Below are 6352 nucleotides of genomic sequence, written 5' to 3' on the forward strand. Positions count from 1 at the left end.
CAAAATCACTCGTGATGAATTGTTCATCTTTGAGACATGTACCCATTGCTATGTACACTCTTAAAAAGGCTGGGTTAAAAATAACCCAAAAACAACCCAGCGCTGGGTCAAAAATGACATAAACCCATTATGGGTTGGAATAACCAAGCACGCTGGGTTACACATTTTAACCCTGTTCATTGGGTTAAGTTGGGTTGTGAAATTAACCCAGCAGATGGGTTGAAACAACTTTATTGTAGGGTTGATCTAACCGAATGTTTGGGTTGCAAAAATTAAGTAAAATCATGGGTAAACCAAAACTCTTACTGCCATGAATGGTTTGCCACCACCTATGCTAAAGTAATGATAAATTAATAAGTAATTAGTCAGCCTTGCTAAGGCATAGATGCAAGGAAAATGTTAACAAAAAGTGGCAGTAAGACTGTTGGTTTACCCAAGTTATTGTCACTTATGCTTATTCAATCTCATTATGCAATATCAATTAATAACGACCTCATGCAGACACATACCACACAGATACAGCTTATTTCAAATCGAAAGTCAGTTTATTTGATATGCAATTAAAATACACATCAATATCCCAGTAGGTATTAAGGGCAAAAAAACACATATAGGAAACACACATGACTTCTAACTTAAAATTAAGTGATCCTGCCTGAATCTTCTAAATTTTGGTTTGGGAGCAGGGCGAATCTGATGGTCTGACAAGGTTGAAGCTAACTTAAAATGACAATAACCTAAAAATACAACACTGATATTCGTACAAACTCAGGCAGCCTCTAACTGAAAAGTTAATGAATATAAAAACACTGTCATCCATAAAAGGTGTGTGTGTGTGTGTGTATGTGTGTGTGTGTGTGTGTGTGTGTGCGCGGGCGCTACTGGCACTCTCCTTGGTTGTGTGCAGAGTCAGGGCAGGGCTCAATATCTCCCTCAGTCAACGTGTCCTTATGGGAGAAGGTGGCAACCAGAGTGACACTAAGGGAAGTGGGGGAAAAAAAAGTTTTGATATGTGGGCTGTCAGATTCTTTTGAAACACATACCATGGAAAACACAATAGTGGGTCAAAGACGAGACGTGCATTTTTTTTGTTCCGCACTCATTTAACTATCAAAAAAGTAAATTAATGAATTTTGAATGTTATGCTGATAAACAGCATAGTCTGGTGTCTCATTTCAGTAACATTTAAAGAAAAATAATTGTGAATGTATGTATTAAATAATCTCATAAAGTGCAAAAACGTCATTCAGTGTAATGGTCCGAACTTAAAAATCATCAATACATCCTTGAATAATTATGCAAAATGACGAACAAAATTCTTTTTTCACTCTCTGGGCATAATTCTAGAAGTGTTCTTGTTATTGTATCAAAAGCACGTTTCATTACCATTTTGTTTTGATATTCAAATCATCTGGGGACTTTTGTCCGGATTTTCAATTCCTTAGATATCATTCAGTGTAATAAGATCAACATGGTGCTTTTAAATCATAATAAAAAGTGATAGTCACACACAATATGTGACATCATCAAAAGGAACCCTAGGGACCCCTTAAGTGATGATGCAAAGGGAGAATCTTGTTCTTCAATAGTCAAAAATTCTGTATTTTTATCTTGTGGTAACAGCGTCCACAAAAACAGATGTCATTCAGTGAAATGTCAAAAAACACTTCTATACTCAGATATTCATCCAAACAAGCATATTTTCTAAATAGACATAGTAAACATTGTGGGTCAAAGTCATCCTCTCATGTAGGTGACTAACTGTGTGCTTGTAAAAAGGTAAAAATAAGGTGAAAAGTATTTGGTCGTCCTTCAGTGTAAGAGATGTCATTCAGTGACATGCAGTGTAAGGGCCATTTCATTCAGTGTAATCAGTTCATGGTTGTATTGTATATTAAGAATCAAAACGGCAATATAAGTTGCAATATTACTCTAAGATACAATAATATGATGATACTACTTGAAATTATGACTTTTATTGTTATTTCCATTATAACCTTGTTATTGCCATGTAGCATCCATATTACTGGGTAGATTCTGGGATTTTGAAAGTTGTGCATGAATTATCAGAACACCCTAAGTCACAATCCCCGAAATATGCAGGTTAACAGACAAAAAAATATTTTTTATTGTTTTAGGCCTAAGTAGTAGCCTACCTCTAAGCTTGTGATCTTGGAAGTTCTTCAAAACACATTGTAATGCCCCAATATTAAGTAAAATACCAATTATTTGACAACATCTATTTCTGTTGTCACTCATTCAGGACGTTGAGTACTGTAGTATGATGGTAACAATATGATAGCAATGAAAAGTGGCTGTTTATATAGGCTTTTTTGCCAAGGCATCATTCAGTGTAATAGTTGTGGTCATTCAGTGAAATGCACATTTTTATGTGAAAATAAAGTCAAATTCTTACGAAACTTATTTGTTTAGCACAACAAATGCGGGGGCATACAACAAATGAATAATTGTGCATTTTAAACTGATTTTCTCTTCAGTGGAAAAACTTCTTAAAGCCAAATGGGTGAAATGCACTCGGTGAAAGACTACAAACACTGCAAAAACTATTTGCAAATGCCTTTTACTATAAATGTTTAGGTTTGATGAAGACCTTAAATATAGGCCTTTACTATGGTATGTATCTTATTTCAGTTTTTTAACGTCATCTATATGCTTTTTGCATTATCAACAGTTTAACACCATATTACACTGAATGACATTTTATGGGTGAAAATGGGGTAAAATGCATGTTCCTTACTATTTTCTGAACAGAAAATAATAAACTTAATCACTCTACACTCCAATGTACCCAAAAAAGTTGAAGAACGGTGTCAGGGAACAGTTTTATTTTTTGGAGTCCTGAAAACCCTGTTTCGTCTTTGACCCTAATACACAACATTAACATAACTATGGATCTGATTAACATAATATTTGACAAACATTTTGTACAGATTTATCATACTTTACTGACCTCTAGCAGCTCTAGACAGCTTCCATCCAGCAGCAAAGAGTCCCTGGCCATCTTCTCAGCTGCAAAGGAGAGATTAACACACAACATAACCATAACTATGCATATCTGATTAACAGAGTGTGATTCAGACTGTTAGATCTTTGAAACACACATACATTTTGTGTAGATTTTTTAACATCTGCTCACCTTTAGAAGCTGTTGGTCTTTCTCAGCATTTTCCAACATGGTCCTACAAGGGGGCTTCATGTACTGCAACTAGACCGCTTCCATCCAGCAGCAAGGAATCCTGGCCATCTTCTCTGAAAAGCAGAATAATCACAACAAACATGACTGCATCTCTGATTAACACCGTGAGATACACAGATTGTTTTAAGTTGAACTAAAATTGTGCATACACACAGTTAATACTAATTTAAATTTCATAAACAGATTCCCATCATAATTCACTGTGCCTGCATATATTCTGTTGCACATGAGCGTGAGCTACTTCACTGGCCTGAGCCCACTCATATTCTTGTGACACACCAAATGTCAAGTCTTATTACAGTATGTATTAATGGTGCATGTGGGCCAACTGTAATACACATTTCAAATGATCTCGCAGGCCGAATAAAAGGACTCGGCCAGTTTTGACCCCTGGGCCTTAGTTTGACATCCCTGGTGTAAATGTATGAATGTTTGCTCACTTTTAAAAACCGTTGGTCTTTCTCAGCATTTTCCGACACGGTCCTACAAGGGGAATCAATGTAACTAGACAGCTTCCGTCCAGCAGCAATCCTGGCCATCTTCTCGGCTGAAAAACAAAATAAAACACACAACATACAGCTCTGATTAACACTGTGAGATACACAGATTGTTTTATCTTTGACACATTCATTTTGTGTAGATTTGTAACATTTTACTCACCTCTACCAACTCTATCTGGCTCCCATCTATCAGCAAGGAGTCCTGGCCATCTTCTTTGCTGCGAAAGAGAGAATAACACACAACATAAACACTATGGGTCTCAGGATAAAATATGAAACTTAAACAAATAGATTTTTGACATTTAAAAATACATAAGCTACATTTTGTGTAAATTCATTCAATTCAAGTTTGCTCACCTTCAGAAACCGACTAGTTCCACTTATTTTCAGACATGGGGGTCGCGTACAGTAACAAGACAGCTCCACCCAGCAACAGGGTCCCTGGCTATCTTCTCAACTGCAAAGCAAAATATAACACAACATAAACATTAGGCTATTCATCTCTGATAGACAGTGTGAAACAGACTGACATTTGAAACACACATACAATTTTTAAACTTAAACCCACCCAGTAGCCTTCCTCATTTCTATCTTTTGATTTATCTAGAGCTGTACACACAATAATGGGAGCGTACCTATGTTCCCCGGGTCTTATGTTCCCCTGTCTTTGTATGGGAATGGGGATAGGACCCTTTCTTCTAAAAAAGGGGTTCTATGTTGCCCGCATTATATGTTTCCGAGTTTTCAAATTGTGCCCTTTCCAAAACCATCCCTAAACCTAACCTGTCAGAAATGCAATGTTTCTGAGTTGTAAATGTGTGCCCTGATCTTACTTACTGTATCATTGGCCCTGACCATCCCTAAACCTAACCTGTCAGAGGTGCAACAACAACCTGCGCTTTGCCAGTCTACTTGGAAGCAGCAGGGAACATAGGACAAAATCTAAAACGGCACACACACACACAAGTTCAAAACATGCTTCCTTGACAACCCCCTTTTACATGAACATGAAAAGGGCAACATGGGTGTATCATTAATGTATATCCAAACAACTCTAGCCTCAACAAAGTAACATTTGTTGCTAGCACGTTAGCATGTATGCTAGCGGCATTTTAAAGCAGAGAAAAGTAGTTTTTTTCCTCTGATGTTAGATGCCATACAGTGTGATATTAACTGGAAAGGTTATGGCTAAACTTACATCAAAACGAATTCATAATGAAACTACAGTACAGTACTACAGTAAACCAAGCACCCAATGAAGCAGACATTTTGCAACAAACTTGCAAACAAACCATGATTCTTGTTGTTAACCCGTTAGCATAACGCTAACCGTTAGCATAATGCTAACGGCATTAGTAAACCAGACTGCTGGTGTTAACTTCAGATGCCACTGATGTAACTCGAACAGGACATGTTATACACTTAAAAACGAAGTTACATTTATAATAGAGTCAATTTCTAACAAGAAACTAAGCTCCCAACGAACTGAACATAGTTGTGAAGTGGCAGTGGGACCTACTGTGTGTAGTATGCAAAGTCATTTCAAATCACTATAGCAACCATAAACAATAAACGGTTTTGCTACTCCCTGTCAATTATCACTGAAATTATGAAAACAATTACATGATGGGACTAAAACAATGAACTTACCTTACATAGGGCTTTAATTTCACCGACTTCTTGAACATTTTCTGCAGCGTGGCCCATATTGTCAGTTGAAATTTGAAACGATCTTTCACGGACATCAGAGCAGTCTCGTAACCCAATGAAATGGGTTACTGGCTGGGTTAACATTATGGGTTAAAACTACCCAAAACTACCCAACCCGTACCTAACCCAGCGTTTTGGGTTACAAAAATAACCCAGCATTTTTAAGAGAGTAGTATTCAAAACATTCTCACTAGTTCTAGTTGCAGGTTAAGCTTACGCCTGAAATGTGAAGTGAAACACTGTAAAACACATTGTGCAACCGATCTATTTTTCAACAACTCATCTTGACAACTTGCCTACTCCGCTGTCGTTTTGACATTTAAAATAGCCTTGAGGGAGTTTTTTCAAACTCTTCATAGAGGAAAGTAAACGCAAAACGTGATGAGCATGGGCACAGAGTTTAATGTGCACAAAATCTTTTAAAAAGAATATAGCTACTACATCTGATAAGCGCACCGATGGGTAGCCAAACTTCAAAGCCAAACTTAGCCAAACTTCAAAGCATGAGGGGCTAGTAGTAACAACAATCGCACAGGCAAAATCAAATAGACCCAAGTCAAGATGCCGCGGCGGGCAAATTTAACAATCAAATTTCCTTACCTTAAAATGCTGTCTTACAGTGCTTCTCGCAATTATTCACACCGTTTGACATATCCAACCCAGCTAGCAAACTGCTAACATTGTTTTGCTTGTTGTCTCCATTCCACCTCCAGCAGGCTAGATGACAATGTCATCATGACATTTTTGCATTACCCACATCCAGAAATATGTCATACGTGGATGGGTTACTTATGTTGTTTTAACTATTAGGACATTATAACAAATCAATATGTATTATTATCATTATTATTTTACTGTTGAGGGAGATATCGCGCGCTAGTAGGATGGGTGACGTACACAACGCTACGGTGTGCCTTTGAGGACA

The 6352-nt window shown here is 37.3% G+C and overlaps 1 long non-coding RNA gene across 3 annotated transcripts; it reads right to left on the reverse strand.

The window, feature by feature from the left end:
• Nucleotides 1-533: 533 nt before the first annotated feature.
• On the reverse strand, nucleotides 534-5566 carry LOC134454938 (uncharacterized). 3 transcript variants are annotated; one of them, XR_010035935.1, is made up of 7 exons: nucleotides 5373-5566; nucleotides 4075-4174; nucleotides 3878-3935; nucleotides 3658-3764; nucleotides 3158-3270; nucleotides 2972-3030; nucleotides 534-978 (listed from the first exon to the last, which is right to left on the reverse strand). It is a non-coding gene; the product is annotated as an uncharacterized LOC134454938 (long non-coding RNA). The 3 variants fall into 3 exon arrangements; XR_010035934.1 differs by having other exon boundaries at nucleotides 5368-5566; XR_010035936.1 differs by having other exon boundaries at nucleotides 3158-3301; nucleotides 5368-5566.
• Nucleotides 5567-6352: the final 786 nt, after the last annotated feature.

Source organism: Engraulis encrasicolus, chromosome 9, assembly GCF_034702125.1.
Source record: "Engraulis encrasicolus isolate BLACKSEA-1 chromosome 9, IST_EnEncr_1.0, whole genome shotgun sequence".
In the NCBI taxonomy this organism is placed as follows: domain Eukaryota; kingdom Metazoa; phylum Chordata; class Actinopteri; order Clupeiformes; family Engraulidae; genus Engraulis; species Engraulis encrasicolus.